The sequence below is a fragment of the Lutjanus erythropterus genome, chromosome 22, assembly GCF_056507025.1.
Source record: "Lutjanus erythropterus isolate fLutEry1 chromosome 22, fLutEry1.hap2, whole genome shotgun sequence".
NCBI lineage: Eukaryota > Metazoa > Chordata > Actinopteri > Lutjaniformes > Lutjanidae > Lutjanus > Lutjanus erythropterus.
The window spans coordinates 7,250,913-7,269,243 of NC_139338.1; the positions used below are offsets into that span (position 1 = coordinate 7,250,913).

Sequence of the window (18,331 nt, forward strand, 5' to 3'; positions counted from 1 at the left end):
ATCAGAACTGAATTAACTGAGCCGGTTGCTTGTCTTCCAAATTTGATCATCCTGACAGAAATCCATTAAAGTGCGGATGACACGTGTTCATGGAGACAGAACTGAGAGACTCACAGATAATCTCTGAAGTGTGACTTCCTCATCTGCTCCACTGAAGGGAGTTACTTTCATCTCATCGAAGATTTATCTTTAGAAATAGTGCATGTCTTTCCCACGCATTGAACTAGCAGTTTTTTTGTTGTCCTGCTTGCCAACTTGTTGCATCTGGCCCAGCGAGTGTCAAGTTACTGATGCCAAATTTCTATTTCAGCAGGATTTAATTAGCCAAGGTGATTAATATGTTATACTGCCGTCAAGGTGCTTAAATGCTCCTAAATACTTTAAAAATGAAACATTAGATCACAGTAGGGGTACATTATGTCTGTTAGCTGTCTTTCAGTGGTGATGTTTACGCATTACCAAATCATTTTTCATTCCAAGACAGTGAGTTTTCAAGAACATTCCAGCAAATGTTTCACAATAAAAGCATTGAAACTTTGTCCACTGAAACACTAGAGGTTGTTGCATTTGGCCCAGCAAGTGTCAAGTTACTGATGCCAATTTTCTATTTTCTGTATTTGTTGGTATATTATAATTAGGGGAAGCACTGATCATGTTTTTTGCCATCAATACGATTGCCTATCATCTATGAGCCATATCGGCCAATACTGAGCGTTGAATTTGTTACATAGCAGTATTACCCATAGGTCAGTTTGATATTAAGCCAAACCAACCAACACATTTCCTGCAAATGTTTCACAATAAAAGCCTTGTTAAGAGTTTTTTGCAACACATTCCTGCTATGCCTGCTGTTCGTATTAACAGTGTAATGCAGCAACCTTAACAGGGAAAATGTGAGCAGATCAAAACGACGTTTCTTACTTCTGTTACGTTGCTGTACTGACAAACTATAGCTGGCTAACTACCTTGCTAACATAACAAACTGATGTGAGAAGCATGAGTAACATGATGATTATCAGGGACAGGGTTATATCAGAGTTAATGAAAAGGGAAAATAATGAGGTCATTGTTTGTTGTTGTTTGTTTGTTAACTAGTTGGCAACTTTAAGTATGTAAGCATTCCTGTTCCATTTGTTGTATTTATTTATTGTGTGAACAGCCTACAATGTTAAGAATGTGTTTTATATTTCTTTCAGGTTTAGCCCTTTAATCACAAGGTCACCCTGCTCTCGTTCCAGTGACAAGCCCTGGCATCATACAAGGATGATGTTTACTTTATTCCTAATGTTCGCTGTAGTAGCTCTGCTGTCCTTGTGTAGCTCAGACTTTGTTGTGTTTCGAGTCCATGGCACTAATTGAATATGACTCACCGGCTTTGGCCAGTCTTCTCCTCCTAAGGAGACACTGAGAGCCCCTGCTGTAGATTTATTATGGCTGAGGGAGGAAGGTGGCTAGTTGGACTCTATAAAATCTGATAAGGACGGTGAAGACGTCTCGCTGTGATAAACATCCTTACACTCCCTTCGTCAGTCATCTCCAATTAACCATGATTGATCACATATAACCTGGTGAAAGTTGCTGATGCTACTCAAAACTTTGTCAGTCTTCCTTGAAAGAGAAATTACTAGAGTTGTTATGATGCATCATAGATGTTTATGACCTTCCTTTTATGGTTGTTGGCTCAGTTTTTATATTTATTTCTTGGTGAGTCCAATCTTGTATATTGTGATATATGAATTAATCCACGTGGATCTAATCTGCCTCCTGCAAGAATGGCCCTTCTTGAATGCTGTTCATTCATCCGTGCTTTCTCAACATCCGCTCATCCTGTGCAGGGTCGCAGGGGTCGGAGCCTGTTTCAACATACATTGTACAGCAGAAGTAGAATACAAACAGCACACAGAGAAACTCATCATCCTCCCACACCTAGGGCTATTTGGAAACTGTAGAAATTGCCTCTAGAAGTGATGGCACTCCCCTGAAAGTGTAGAACATTGTAGGGCCAAGTTCAGTCACAGGACCTAATTGCTGTGAGGTGAAAGTTTTGACCACTGAGCCTCTGTTGAGAACAGATGTTGTTCTAAGTATTGCAGAACAAAGTTTACTCTGTTCTTTTTTGCTAGTTCTTGTATTTGTAAAGCTTCTCTCACCGAAGGACCCTCAAAAGATGTAGGACTTTCTCTGTATCTGCTGGTAAACTCTAAAAGAGTCAAAAACAAAAACTTATTTTTCTGTCTTTGTTTTTTTTTTAAATTTCACATACAGGGCATTTTCAGACCTGTAGTTCATTAGCTTCTTTTTCCAATCCAGCAACTAATTTGATACAGTTGCTGCACATGACCCTTGGTCTGTTTGCGTTTACATGGCCACATTCAAGAGCGGTCCAAAAGTTAGAAACAAATGCCATGCACGAGCAAGTCGGTCTTTTAATTGGTGAGAAATATTACCAGGAAGATGCTTAAAATGCTTTTGTTTTTCCTTCATTATGGAGCACCAGCACAGTGGATTTCAAATTGTTTTCATTGCATTTAGGTAGTTAATATGCCAGTGTCCATTAAATAGAAAAGTATGACAAATATCCAGTTTCACAGAATATAATTCACATCTTATTGGAAGATATGCCACCTCAAATATGGGCTTTGTATAATATGGGTGTGCACCACCACACACTCGCACAGTTATTGTCCTTCAGATGGCACATCAGTTAAACTTGATCAGATAACTGTACCACTGTGAAAGAACATCTAACAGGTAATGCAGGAGTCAGTTGTTTCAGATGGTCAATTGCATTCTGACTGCAAACAAACCACCTCAGAATTCTTGTGGAGACCAGCCTCTCTAGGTGATCTCAGCCTGCTTGTTTTGCCCTGTACCCAAGACCTATTGTTTTGTTCACAAGTCCTTAGATGAGCTGAACCTGGGATTGAACTGCTCCATGTTTCAGAAGAACTGGTGCAATCAAGCTAAGTGTAAAAATCTATCATTCCTGTGTCAACATTTTGGTGAACAGAAACCATAAGTTAGGATTAGAGTCAAGAGCCTCTTTTCTCTTGGGTTGTTATGACATATTGTCAGACATGAAAATCTTTGTCTTTTTTCCTTCCATCTCCTGAAACATGTATGTACCCGCACACTGAATAAACACGTTGGAGAAGTGGCAGGAAGGTAAAGAATTGCATCTACTCTGTTTGATAGGCTGACAGGTGAAGAATGGCTCTAATATTGACTCTGAGAGGATCATTGTGAGAAGTGAAGGCAATAGATTGGTCGTCATGTAATGAAAACAGAACCTTTCTTGTGCTAGCCCTTTTGTGTCTTGACATTTCAGCTAATGGTATTTTTTGCTGAACAAGAGTTACTTTATGTCATGTTGTGGTGTGAGGCAACATAGGAGCTTAAAGGGATAGTTAGGATGATTTGAAGTGGGGTTGTATGAGGAATTTATCCATAGTCAGGATATTGTCTTTGTAGATCGTGGTCGACAACGCCCCAGTTTGGGGACGCAGCAGGAGACATCCAGTGTTGTATGAAGCTAGGCAATATACTGCTGTGGACAGGGTTGGCAAGGGAAAAAAACTTAGTTTACAGACTTAAAAATAATATCAGTTTAAGTGTACACTCTATATTATTTATTCTATTATTTATTATATTTTCACCACTTTACCTTGTTGTCAGACAGCCTTTTCCAGTTTGAACCACTGTTATATGAACCAAATGCTGCTCTCTCCAAACCAACCAAACTCTGTGGGCAAAATCTGCAACTGTGTCTCACAGAACAAAGGAGTTGGTGATCTAACCACTGCCTCAGTTGGTTAATTTGTTTGCGTTATTGTGTGACTTCTGATTTTTAGGAGGTTACCTCACATTCACCTAATTCACACAATAATACAAACAAAGATTTTGCCTTTTGAGTTTGGTTGGGCAAAAGAGAGCTATATTTGGCTTATTTGACAGTGGTTTACTGTTGAAAAAGGTTGATGCCATGCAGTGAATACATTTTAAATACACTGTAAAAGCAAAGTATGTAAATTCCTTCGTTTTCCTGGAAGTCATAGCAACTAGCAAGCAACAACTAGCCGGAAATGCACTGTTAGCATTAATAAATTACAGATCTCTCTACATTTTAAGTTTGTTAAAAAATATTCAGGAGTACACAATTGAGGTACACAATAAAACAACAAAATATGTAGCATATGTGTTACGTTTTGCGTTTTATTTTAATGCAGAATTTATATATATATATATATATTACAGTTTTAAACTGTTACTGATTTCTTTAAGTGTCTGAAACTCATTGTGCAGCTGACCCTGTCCACAGCAGTACATTATTTAGGTTCCTTGCTGGTGCTCCTCTCTGCGTCCACCATCCACTGTAGCTAACACACTCACTATGGATACATACCTCATTCAATAGCCATTCAAAACTATCCCTTTAACTCTGTTGTTAATTAACACAGTAAAACACCAATATGATTCTTAAATTTTTGTTGTTTTGAGGCATTTTCTGTCATGCACGGTACAGTATTTTCTTTGCCAACTCAACCACTAGAATGCCCCCACATCATGTTGACTTAAAATATTAGCTAGCTTGTCAGTTATCGGGTCCGGCTCATTGGCTTCAGGTGGGTGTGGATTTAACATGTTTGCACAAACAGCACAACCCTTGGTCCGTGACTAGTTGCTGCAGGGAGTCTTGGCTATAATAAGCTGCACATCTGAAGCCTTAAGCCTCTCTCCACACGCTTCACACAGCAGCGGTGAAGAGCTCCTCTTGCCCTTCAGATTGATTGAGTATTTCTGGTCCATCTTCTGATTGCAGTAAAGCGTTTGCTTCATTCCAAACCACGAATACCCGTTTGCCTGCAAGGAGGAAGCGTGTGGGTTCTTGTGTATAGATTTAACAGAGCTGATTATGTGCACATGCATCACGTGAACATACGTGAGATGGTAAAGTTTGCATAAGCGCCCTTGGCTTCATAATGCTTTGTGGTAACATGCATTGAGAGAGCAAACAGAAATCTTGTGGTTTAGTGGCAGAAAATTGAGTGCAGAAGAATTGAGGAAAGCGGATTAAGACGTAGGCAGACAGATGGAGACACAGTGTAAGATGTGTCAAAATGCTGTGACTTTGGGAAAGTGTTTGTATAGGCTAGACCCAAAGATGGCAGAGAAAATGCACAGTTTGACAGTGTTTGGGTCAGTCTTCTTTTTTTTCCTTTCCCAGGGCGGTTCCTGTGGTCACTCCTCTCATTTCGCAGAGCCCCACTGCGCCATGGGAAGAGCCCTCAAGGTCACAACAAACAAGGCCCGCGCACAACCACATAATAAGCATTTCTTCCGCAACACGGCCGACTGATCACAGAGACTAGAGCTTGGCCTCGGATGAAAACGCTGTCTCTGCCCCCTCAGATAAACACGCTGTCTGGAAGAAAGCGATGTTTCTCATCTCTAATTCTGGTGTTATTTGTGGGCCCCTTGGCTGAGGGATGCTGCGGTTCTGTTCGAGTCTGTTTGACAAGATGATGCTGCGGATGGCTTCTGCGCTGGAAAGGGCCAAAGCAAAGCGTTTAGTGTTATAATAATTTATTTAGTAATGAATAAGAAATCCAGTGAATGAGTCAAAGATCATTACGGGAGAGCCAGTGAGTTTTCAAAACTGATTTATAACCCGATTCTCATTGAGTCAGCTCAAGCTGCTCTCTGGGAGTTCCTGTATGGATTTGGAGAGATTAGGATGGAGAAAGCAGATACCTCACTCCCTCTTCAGCTGTCTTTGTTCAGTTTTACGGAGACATGAATAAAGCTGAGAGGGATATACAGCATGAAAGACATACAGTAGTGCAAGGTTTTGATTTAATCTTCAGGGGACATAACTGAGGTGGGTGTACTAACCAGAAATGATGGGCCTCCTAAAACCAGTTCAGCTTTGTGTATGTACAATTAATAGACATATGTAACCTGTGGCACTTCCAAGACCCTGTCTGTATCTGGGCTCTCTGATCCCTAGGACAAGCTCTTTGCTTTTCTATTTTTTTTCTTGCCTTTTATATTAGATACAAAAAACCTGAGCAGAAACACTAGGAGTCAAAAAGTTTTTACGCTTTAAGTCCAAAGATAAAAAAACAAAACAAAAACTGACCAAATGCACTGCAAACAGACTTTGTGGGTAAATCATTATGTATTGGAAGCATACGTTCTACCCAAAGGAGATAAACAATAATGGCAAGCTCAAAAATAAATTGCATCTGAATGGACTGTAACCTTCCTCAAATTATTACATAAAATAAACATTAATATAAACATATGTTTCCATCATGTTTTCATCATCATTTTTGGTTGTTTGAGGTTTGACTGGTGCTCTTTTAGTTACATCATCTAGTTACATCCTCTTTTTCTGCAAGCACTTGAAAACTGGCTCCATCAGCTATCTATCTCAAAGTGCCCAACTACTAATCTTGAAATAACAGTGGTAGAGTGGAAATTTGGTTGCAATTTGTGTTACATTTGGATGGAAAAACAGACTGGTGTTCAGTTCCTTAAAGAGACAGCTCACCCCAAATTCAAAAATGCATGTTTTTCCTCTGGCCTGTATTAATGCCAAAACTATCAAGATTGTTCTGGCAATAGTTGCAGAGTTTTGGAGATATCAGCTGTAGAGATGTCTGCCTTCCCTTGACCAAAAAATACATTTGAAAAACTCAGCAGGAATGTCTCTTTCCAGAAATCACGACTCGGTCACTCAAGGTAATCCATAAATGAAATTAAGACCACACATAATCCATGAAGCTATTCATGCTGTTGTTACCTTGGATATATTAATATTGTTTTATTAACACAATACTGTGTTAATGTATGATATATAATATAACAACATATCTAAAGATTAGAATCAAGAGCTAATTCCAAATCCTTCAAAATCATTTGTCTATGAGCTTATAAATTCCTTTTACTGCAACATCGTGACAATGCAACGTCATGAAAACTGAGAGAGAGTTGAGCAACTGCGCTACATGAACATAACAGCACATTGTTCATAACTTCTGCACTGTGATGAAGGCAACATAACAGAGTGGAGCAACAAGTAACAGAAACAAAGGCATACTTTAAAAATAAAAGTCTCTTAAAAAAAGATCTGAATGTGAAGAAGTCACAGATTGTGTGCTTTAGCATCTTACTTTGCCTGAGCCAGGTGAGCCCCTGCTGACTCCCTGTACATATGGACAGTGTTGGGCAGGTTGCTAAAGAAGTGTAAGAATTTACTTTTTTCTTATTACTTCACTATTACTATTTAAAGTAATAGTCATTTTAAAGGTAAGATAAGATAAAACTCTATTACTCGTGGTGGAAATTCTTGCAAAAAAATAACAAAAACAGCATTAAATATAACTGAAGTATAATGTTTACAATGTACACAGAGTAAATGTAAAGAAACAGTGCCTAGAATAGAATAACAATAGAAGTAAGATAAGTTAAGTACAAAAGTAAGCTGAATGAGGAAAAGTAGTAATGGCAAGTGATAATGAGAGGTAATAATAAAGCTTTATTGCACCAGATAATTATGTTAAAGTAGCACATGATATTTAACATAATTGTACAAGATGATATTGTACAAGATAATATTGTACATGATAGTGAGAGTAATATTGCATGAGTTAACAGTCTAATACGTATGGGTGGATAGTGGGTGGATGATATGCTGACATGCACACTTGCACGAGTTCCCTGAAATAGTAACTATAAGAGTAATGTATTACTGCCCAACACTGCATACAAAAGACATGAAAATAATTCACTGACACAGCACTTTGAGATTTTCAGATCTATTAGTCTTCCTTCACCATCTCTCATTACGACAATCTCCAAAAGTCTTGGCTCCTTCTGCTCTCGAAGAAGATCACCCACATCCTGGTTTATGCTATAAAGAATTCAGCAGATTTCCTGCCTGACCCGATGGCTTCACGTTGTGAAATGATGCATAAAAGCTGCCAGAGGCTGGCAGTTTTCTTGATGATGGTCTTATTTGATTATGCTAATCGCCCTAATGTCCCACATGAATATGGTGATTTATTTATTTGTACATAATAATGGTGAGCATATGAAATGAATTAGTCCATGGACTGCTGTTTAGATTTAATTCCAGTGGTGAACAGATGAAAACAAAGGTCTGTGGTGGTATAGGATTTGCTTTGACTGTAATGAAAAACCTTTCCCAGTGTGTAATTTTCTTTGACATACTGGGTTTCCATACCTGCTTATTTAGGAAGCAATTCCTGAAGACCTGCATTGACAGAAATATCTCAGACTCTTTTATATTTGAGAATTTCAGTAGTTCATGGCTCTAGTAGAATGGACCCCATGACTTGTCTGACTGACCATGTCCTTGAGGTGTGTGGTGTGGTTTTACATGCTGTCTCCAGCAAGATTTAGAACTTTTTTTTTGCTCCTTGCATGCAGTAAAATATGGTTCTATAAAGGAGTTTTATCCAATTAAATGTACACTACAGTTTAATTAAAAGCAGAAAACTCATGTTGTTAGTTTGTCAGTGGTTAAGAAGGAGATCTAGCTACTGTGGAGGTCCAAGTATGTAATAAAAACTTATCTGAGAGAAGTTGTTTGAAAAAATTACCTCTTTGAATCAGCTCTATTAACTCCTTTTTCAAGACAGCGCAGGCAGCAGGAGCTGAGGACGGGTTGTTCAGCACTATAACTGGTTTTATTCTTACTGTAGAATCACTGTAATGAGACCAGGAAAAGGTTAGCTTCTGTGATGTAACTGAGGAGGAAGAAATGTGGTGAGAAACAGAGAGTAGATGAGTACAGGTCAGAATTTTCTTTTAGACATCAGAGAAAGGTTGACAGTCTCTGATAAAGATGAGACTGAAGCAGACAACAATAAAAGGGAACAGCCATAAAAATGAAAGGTCCTCCTCTGCTTTTCATACAGTGATAATGACTTTCATTGCACTGTTTTCTGTTTATTTATTATTCTGTGATATTATCATTGTGATCTCATTGTCCTGATACCCAGGGGAGCCTGTCGCCTCAGTTGGAAGTCTTAATTGGATGTGATTTTCTAATTTAGCCCCTGCACTGTGTTGGCTGACTCTCAACAGTATTGTTTTCATTGTGTGTGGACAGCCTGTTAACTGGGCCTGTGGCCTTAACGTCACGATCACTTAATGAGGTGGACTGTTGTCACTTTCACTATCACACATGATTAACAGTAAATCATGCTGGGGGAACTATTCTGACCCTGCATTCAGCATGCATCTGTTTTCCACTCCAAGTCAAACAGTCAGTTTTACTGTGTTGGTCAGCAACTAATGATTATTTTCATTATCAGTTAATCTGCCAATTATTTTCACAATCAACAGTCCAAAAGCCAAAGGCTTTTCATTTTCTATCATGAAAGGAAAAGAGCAAATCCTTGTTTTGCTTGAAATGTTTTGCTTGAAAAAATGACTGAAATAATTGATCATCAAAATAGTTGGCAACTAAGTTTCTTTCAGTCAACTAATCAAAGAGTCAACTAATGTTTACAGCCTTTCTTGGCCTGGTAAGGGGAGTGTGAATGTTATAATAAAGGTGTGTCAGATGTAACAGAGGACAGAAGAATGCAGCTTGATGTTTTGTCAAGTTTGACAAGTCAAGGGTTGTGTATTTGTAGAATTAAGAGTATAGTTTTCTCATCATCATTGAGGCAAAACACGAAATACAAATGTGACCATTGATTTGAATTTATATTTTGCTTGTAAGGCAACTTTGATAATAAATTACCTAATTGATTAATCTTTCAATGCAGCGGTGCAGGGATTACTGGTCACATAGTTTACAGGTAACATTTAGTGTGTGAGTGGCTATCAAATTAATATTTTATTTTCATTCAATAGAAAAGAGGTTTAATGTTTTGATGCTGAAAACATTCTTGCAACAACAACTTGCAACTTCCCTTGCCAGATGATAGCTGTAATTCACAATTTTGTAGAAGGTCAGCAGAAAGAAGAGGAAGCAATATAGCTATTTTCCTGTAATCAGTGTTTCATTCTCATTTTCACAAAAATATGTTTTCTCTAGGATATGACATGTAGGCCAGGACATCTCTGCAGCATGACAATATTTAATCTCAAATTCACTTTGACAGACACTTTGCCTTTGACAAATATCGCACCTTGTGCACTTTGAAAATTTAGACTACTTGTTCAGGCCTAACTTGAATACACTGTGGAAGCATGTTGTTTTTACAACAGCACATTCATTTTTAGATGGTTTAATTTGGGCAGAGTGTCAGTTTTTGGCCTCAGGCCCTATGATCTTGTTGGTTTCCTCTTCAAGTTAGCACTTAATACTGATCCACACCAGGTATAAATTAACATGTTACCATGGTAAACTTTGCTCAATTTTAGTGGATAAACACATGAACTTCTGAAAAACTGAACCAAAAAACAAAACAAAAACAACAACAGTCTCCAGTTGACCATTTGGAATTTAGATCAAATTTTTCCTTTTCATTTTGCCGAGAAGCACTCTTCATTTTCTTTAAATGAATTAGTGACACAGAAAATCTTTAAAAACCAAATACTTTTGCCTGCAGCAAACCTGCTACCTCAGTTATAAATCATGTATAAATCAGTCCCTAATGAATCAGCCAGGGGTGCGTTTGATTCCATGTAATGCTTGCCTCTAGACTCAGGTCTTACTTCACACAGAGATGTGAATCCTTGGTGATGTCTTAATAACAGACAGCAGCTTAATAAAGTGACATTTTGTTCCCCTTTATATAAAGCAAAAACAGTAAAGTCCTGCCTCATGCTCTTGTTATTTGTCCCTTCTAGTGTGGCAACATATCTACATCCAGCATGTAGATGTTGGAAGTTGTGCACAATGCTACAGATGTAATTTGATGCTCAAATAAAAAAATCCCAAATTAAGGTAAACGTTTCATTTCCTACAGTGAGTCTTTTGAAAATGTTCTTCATCATGTATGCTGGCAGCATCCAAACATTTCCACATGTACACAAACATGGAGACTGCTCCCATTTTCAATCGACCAGTCAGAGGACTGCTGAGATTGATCAACACCTGAACCTGACTAATGCATCGTCAGCGCGACAACAGAGTTGAAAATCACAATAAATCTTAAATATGCATTTTATCTTACATACCCCAAGTCAAAACATTGAAAAAAGCAAGTGTCATCATATATCATTATATCCATCGTCCTACAATAAATACATCTGTCCCCAAAAAATCCATTAAATGGTCAAAAGATTTTAGGATAAACAGAATTAATGTCAATGCTTTGGTTCACATCCATATAATTGAAATAACTGAAGGAAAACATTAAAGACTAGGAATAACCTCTAATGACTTGCTAAGTTTGGACATATTCTTCAACAAATACAGTGGAAAAAATGGTGAAAATCTTTTTTTTTAAAGTCAAGTTTAAAGCTATTGCAGAAAAGGGAAAAATAAACTGAAGATATTTTACCCAACTCCAGAATGCACCAGCTGGTCTGGGCATATATCTAACAAAATAGGGAAAGCTTGATTTATTTGACATGAAAGAAGCATCCACTGTAATTATTTTTTAGAAAATGAAGGGCACTTCTCAAGAAAATGAAATGGTTTGAGCCAATTCTTAATGTTTTACTGAGACTGGAGGCTCTTTACAGTCGGTTTCAATCAGTTTTTCAGAGATTTCCTCCACTCAAACTGAGCAAAGTTTGTTATGGCAACGCATCCTTCTACTGGTCATTGGGGGACGCTTGATTTTAGCTTCAGCTTCGCCCTTCACCTCTTGCTGAGGACCAGAGGGGCTCCCTACTTTAACTTCATAAATTTCATCAGTAGGGGGCTCACTGGGGAAGACATAACGGGAAGATAATGTGCTAATGCAGAACCTACTGAACCCAGGCTCTGTGTCCCGAGGATCAGAACCAAGAACTGCCCGTTCTCTCAGTGTGACAGGTAGTCCACAGCAACAGATGTGTGTACAGTAATTGCTCTGTGTATTGGCGACCCTGGAGATTGCTCCACCACCGCTCATCTACCACTAAAGCCTGGTTATTCAGACTAAATTGAACCACTTCCCTCTAACACGGCACTGCCAGTTGGCTTGGAGTAGAGTTCTGCCTCAGCCGAGCGAGAATGGTACCTCAGACACATCCAACATCTGGCTGCGTTTTAGCAATCGCTCGTTTCTCAAAGAGATGTGAGAGGAGGGCAAAGAAAAGAGAAAATCCTGGGCTGCAATTTTTAAAGGAAACCACCATGGCATTATGCTGACAACACAGACAGGGCGAGATTAATAAGTGAGTGTGATTAAGTGTCATTGAGAGTTCAGCAGAGTAGCAACTTTTCATAAGGCAGGCATCAGGGAGTTGTGGGAGATGGATGCTCCTTGGAGAATGTTTTGATAAATTACTTTAAAAAAAAAAGAAAAAAAAAGGAGAATGCTTTTGTTAAACCAAAAAGGAAGTCGATGATGTGATGCTTGGATGGGAAAAAAACTAAACCGAAGAAGGAAATTGGTAACTTGGAAACTTTTTTGTAAACGTACATTAAGAAGATGTAACAACCCGCACTTTGAATCAAATTAGAAACTAAAATAGATTCTTTTTTAGACAGTATTAGACTGTTTATTAGACCCTTATTAGACTTAATCTTTAAACTAAAGTGTATTATGCGCCACTGTTAGACACTTATTAGACTTTATTAGCAGGTAATTAAAGACACATTACAACAGAATGAAATCACATATCTGCTTCTTGAGACACCCTTATTTTTCTGACCCCACACAATTGTCGTATTATCTGCCTGCAGTATTACAATAGGTCTGTGCAGTCACCCATAGACAAAATATCCCTCTTCTGCTGTAACTGTGGCCTCAGCTTTGAATACCTGGTTCATGTATTGTTTTTATCAGGAAGCAGCAGATATGTGATTTTTTTTTTAGGTTTCAGTGCAATTCTATAACAGTGTGCCCCTAATTACCCCCTGAATTAAGTATAATTAACTAACCATCTAACAGTGTAAAACAATATACTTAAGTTTATAGTTCTGTTGTAATGTGTCCCTAATAACCCTCCCATAAAGTCTAATAAAGGTCTAAAAGTAGGAAATTATTCACTTAAGTTTCCGGTTAAGTTCTGTTAATAATGTGTGACGTGTTCTGAACTGTTACCTCTATAATTCTGTCTTTAACTTGGTAGATCTGGTTCACATATTGGTATGAATATTGATGGTAAAGTAGCAGATATGTGATTTCACTTTAGTTTACAGAACAGTTCTATGGTAGCGAGTCCCTAATTACCATCCAGTTAAGTCTTATAAGTTTCTAACAGTGGGAAAAATTCATTTTAGTTTACTGTACAGTTCTGTTGTAATATGTCCCGAATTATGCTAAGATAGTCTAATAAGGGTTTAACAAAGGGAAACTGTGCACTTTAGTTTACAGTACAGTTATGTTTTAATGTGTCCTTAATTACCTCCTCATTAAGTCTAATTAGGGTCTAATAAATGTGTCAAAAACTACAAATAATATGTTATTATTATTATTAGGCAGTATTGAATCAAAGTATGGTTTGTCATTTCTTATTAGTGTACTGTAAATAAAGTGCAAGAGGAGACTTTTGGGAAAGATATGAATGGCTTTTTGTTCGAGCCTCTGGCAGAAAATGGTGACAGGATTTGGAAGTCTATCCCCCAAATGTCTTTCGACTGCACTTGGCTAATAATGTTAATAAACTCTGTCGTGGCAAACAAGAGGAATGAACGTGAAATGAAAAGGTGCACTTTATTATCAAATGGTTTCCACAACAGATGTGTTTTAGAAGATATAGAGTATCCATTCTGGAAATGACAATGGGCAGCCGTTGTATGGAAAACAGATCGTCTGTCAGTTTTCTTTGTATCTCTCCCAGGTCAATAACCTCTATGTAGATACCAGACTGCTCTGCTTTGTCAGACTGTAAAATGGGAAACACAGGAGGAAGAGCATATTTCAGAAGCTTTCCAGCAGTGGCTTCAGAGCTGCAGAGGATACTGTAGACAACCCGCTGTGAGGAACATTCTGGAAATACTTTCCATTTTTTGAAGCCTTGTTTGATGGGGTTTAATGGATAACTTTTCCCATTAAGGTGGAACGCTGAGTGCTAGCCACATCAGAGTGAGCACAGCAGGAGATGGATTTAACAGAATTATGACTGCCCTCTTTAATTTAGCTGATAAATACAGCGCTAACGCACGGCCAATTCTAATGAATCATGAAGCATTATAGGGACAGTTCACATTATTTGAAGTTGGGTTGTATGAGGTACAGTTGTCAAGGTATTAGATATCTATCAATTAGCTATTATTAATTTAGGTGTGTGCTGGCCTATATTTAGAATATTTTCATCACTTTACTGTCAAACAGCCTTTTCTGAAAGGAAAGTTATGTTCTAAAAGCCAACTTTCACTCTCTCCAAACCCACCAAACCCCATAGATAATATCAGTCATTTTACCTCGCAGAAAACAGGAGTTGCTGGTCTACCGCTTCCTCGATCTGTTAATTTGTTTGAGTTATTGTGTGATTTTGGTGAATCTAAACAATCCTTTCAAAACACTATAGTCACACAATAACACAAACAAACTAAGAGGTCGAGGCAGCAGTACACAAACAGAGTTTGGTTGTTTTGGAGGGAGCGATGTCTGGCTTACAAAACACTGTTTTCTTGTCAGTAAAGGCTGTATGAAGGAAAGGTGAAGTTTAGAAAATATTCTAATTATATCTTACACCAAAACTGATATTGATTTTTTTTTTTAGGTTGACATTTATTAAGTGGCTAAAATATCTTTTGTCGCTGACCCTGTCCACAGCAGTTCATTGCAAGCATCTCCTGTAGGTAATACACTGACTATAGATTAGGACTGTATAGTATATGCCATATAGTGAATAGTACCAACTCTTATCCGAGAATACAAAAGTTAGTCCCGTCTCTGAAGTTCCTGAAATAAACAATGGAGTTCTTCCTGACCCATTTTGACTGCTTTCTCAGCAGCACACATACAAAAAAACAATGCCTGGCAGTATAACAAAACCAACCACATGTGGTGACAATAACAACAGAATAATCTCAGCTCAACAACCACAGCACTGCATTATTCAACAGATTCTGAAGAAAATGTGTGCTGAATTGTCCAATTCGCCACGTCTTCGAATGATTCCCATGTGGCCTACCTATGCAAAAAAACTTCCATAAAACTATCCTGCTAATGGCAAATATCTTGTTCTGTGTCCTCGTTGAGCATAGAGATGTAAACATGATGGCTCTGAGGAGATGCAAAAATTGCCTGAGTGATTACGAGGATGTTTTCAGATTCATTTCATTTGCTGCGCCATTACTGCTGTTTGTTGTTGTGTTATATCAGCCGGGGAAATGGCTCATGTTCCCGGCTGCAAGAGGAAACAAAAGTGAGGCAATAAGCCATGAAATGACCCCTGTTAGAGGGGAAGGAAGTGCTTCTTTACATTCAGATAGCTGCGTACATAAACCTTCTGCTCACTAAAAGAACAAGGTTGTGCACTCTTAGAAGTAAGAGGTCTAAAATGGTTCTTCCTGAAGGGCAGAGGTTTTATCCAGAACCACGTGCTTCTTAAGAAGTAAGGTTGATCAAGAGGTTCTTTGTATGACTAAATATTTCATAAGAACCCTTTTCTTCCAAATAACCTTTTTTGAAAGAAGGAGTTCTTTGAGGATTGTTGAAATCCTCTCTCGTCAAGGGTTCTTTGTACCATAATGTAAAGGGGTTCTCAGTAGAATCCCTGGGTGGTTTTGAGATACAAACTTCTTCTAACCAGTAGAACTCCTTTAGTGTGTTCTAGTTAAAACTCTTGGAATATAAAAAGGGTTCTTGAAAGAAGCTCTTGGTGGGTTCTTTTTATTACCCTTAGAATGTTAAAAGGCTTTGGATAGAACCCCAAAAGTTCTGAGTAGGACCAGTACACCATAATAGGGTTCTCTGTAGAACCTTTCAGAGGAGCTTCTGGCTAAAACCTCTCATGGATGGTTCTAGGCATAACCCTTTAAAAGGGTTCCATGTGAAACCAAAAAGGACACTCCTATGGGGACAAGCCAAAGAAGAAACCTATATGGTTCTAGTTAGTGTCTTTACTTTTAAGAGTGCATCTGTAGAATAGCTCATGTGGCATTTAGCAGGATGACTGACCCACGCTGGCTCTCTGTTTGTATCTTACTCTGCATGAAAGTGTCAGCCAGCTGCCCAGAAGGTAAATGTTAATTGCTAAGGGCACAAGGTTAAAGTGTCAAGCACCACTGCTGCAGTGCCTTAGCCAAGAACTCTCTAGAACGTTGCCAGGTTGCTGACTACCATTGATTTACCAGCTTTTTGCTCAGATGCAACAGTCGTGCTCAAGCAAGAACACACTGTCACCTTTAATCCAGCACGTTCCCTCTACAGCCTTATGGGTAAACCAGGCCTCCCAGAACACACACGTTGATCCAGGAAGTTTTTGTCATCTTGAAAATTGCCCTGATTGCTTCCAACAGAGTACCTCAGTCTCGCTTCATCGCCCGAGTATTGACTTCGTCGGAGAACCGTCATCCAGCCTGCTTCACTCGCCCGAGATGTTTCCACTCACTGCTGGATCAGTCCCTCATGGGAAAACATGACAATGGTGACGTGGCACTCGTGTCAACTCGCTGCACCTCGACTAAGCAAAACAACTGCTGTGATTTTTTAAAGCGAGGTTGCATACTTTGACACCATCTTAGTTCTTTGTTGAGGTGTCATGCATTTCCTAGGGGCAGACAGTGCGGTGATGAAGCATATGTGTGGAAGGCAGGCGGTGTTAACAGTGACCCACTTCCCACCATGCTCTCCTGTGGTGGGTGACAGACCTGCAGTCAGCTGGAAGAGCGACTAACGCTCACCTGCTGTCACAGAGTGTGGTGACTGACACATGCCGAGGTAAACACTAAAGATTCAAAACCTGATGCTTTGCTGTTTTATGGACAGGAAAGGCACAGCTTATCATTCTGTGTATACCAACATGAACTGATTTGGTGACTTGCAGGTCAAAAAAATAAAGACTAAGATAAAGATGAGCCTGCTTTTGCTGCTTTACGAATACTGAATCAGTATTTACTGGGATTTCTAAAGACCCTATCAGTGTTTGTTTTAACCATAAATTCCAGTTACATTTGCATACACACTGGTGACTTTTGGGCTGGCCTCTAGATGTAGATGATATGATGTAGCTGCCAGTAGTTAAGATTCAGATAAGAATCTGATTGGTCTGAACCACAGTGGTTTGGCAACAAGTGCATAATTTGAAGTGTAGCGAGATGCATTCTAGTGGATCCAGCTGTCCCACAAGGTAATGGGTAAGGTGCACTGAAGTAAGAACATCAGTAAAAATAAGTATTAATAAAAACAAGATGTGTTTTTAAAAAAGAACAAGTAAAGCTTAGTAGGTATTCAGTGAAAACTGGCAAGTCAGATCGAATCGACTTGGAAAATTCAGAGTCAGATTCGGGTCGTACTGTCTCACTGGCAGATTAGTCCAAACCTCGCAGTGGTTTCCTTGAAAAAAAAAAAAAAAAAAAAGCTTTGCTTTCTTTGTACCTGGATGCAGAACAAGAAATCACATCAGAGTCCATCTGAGATGATTTGAACTGTCATACAACCATTAGTGGCACTCTTGTATTGCTGGCAAGAAAATGCTAAAAAGGATGTCAATCTTCTTGACTGACAGGGAGGGTTATGAGATACACTGATGTTGAAAAAAAAAGGCCTATGCAAGAGGATTCTAGATTGAAACAAGAGTTAACAAGTCTGAAAACATCAAAACATATAGGGCTAATGCAAGCATAAGAAGTAACTTAGTCAAGGCTGGTCTCAGTTTTTGGTTTATGCATTCAAAGAGTTGGAACTCAGTTGAACAGTGATAGCAGGGTCCATTCCCCAGACCTGCTGGAGCTAAATAAATGATGAAAACTGTTTTAGGCTTGTTTTGGAGCAGTGCAGAGGTGCAGCAGTAGTTTAACAACACGATCCACAGTAAAAATATGATTTCCACAGTGGTATTTCGAGCCTACTGTTCCATGTTTAGATGTCAGCGACAGGTGCAGTGGTCATTTTCCTTCTCTGCAGAGGCCAGATGAGCAGCCAGGTTTCAGACTGGCAGGGCACCTCATTAGCCTTCTCCTGCAGGCGTCCGCTGTGTCACCTGTATTTTTGGCAGAGAGGCGCAGAGAGCCACTCGACTTCTACAAGGACAAATGCACAGGCAGCTCAGAAAAAGAAAAAGCAAACGATAGCAGAGA

At 38.8% G+C, this 18,331-nt stretch overlaps 1 long non-coding RNA gene across 1 annotated transcript in view; it reads left to right on the plus strand.

Annotated features, from left to right (window-relative positions):
- The window catches only part of LOC146306567 (uncharacterized), a 180,033-nt gene extending 173,915 nt beyond the window's left edge, over positions 1–6,118 (plus strand). The window contains exon 4 of the long non-coding RNA XR_014768992.1: positions 5,225–6,118. This is a non-coding gene — a long non-coding RNA (uncharacterized LOC146306567). The remainder of the gene's footprint in view (positions 1–5,224) is intronic.
- Positions 6,119–18,331: the final 12,213 nt, after the last annotated feature.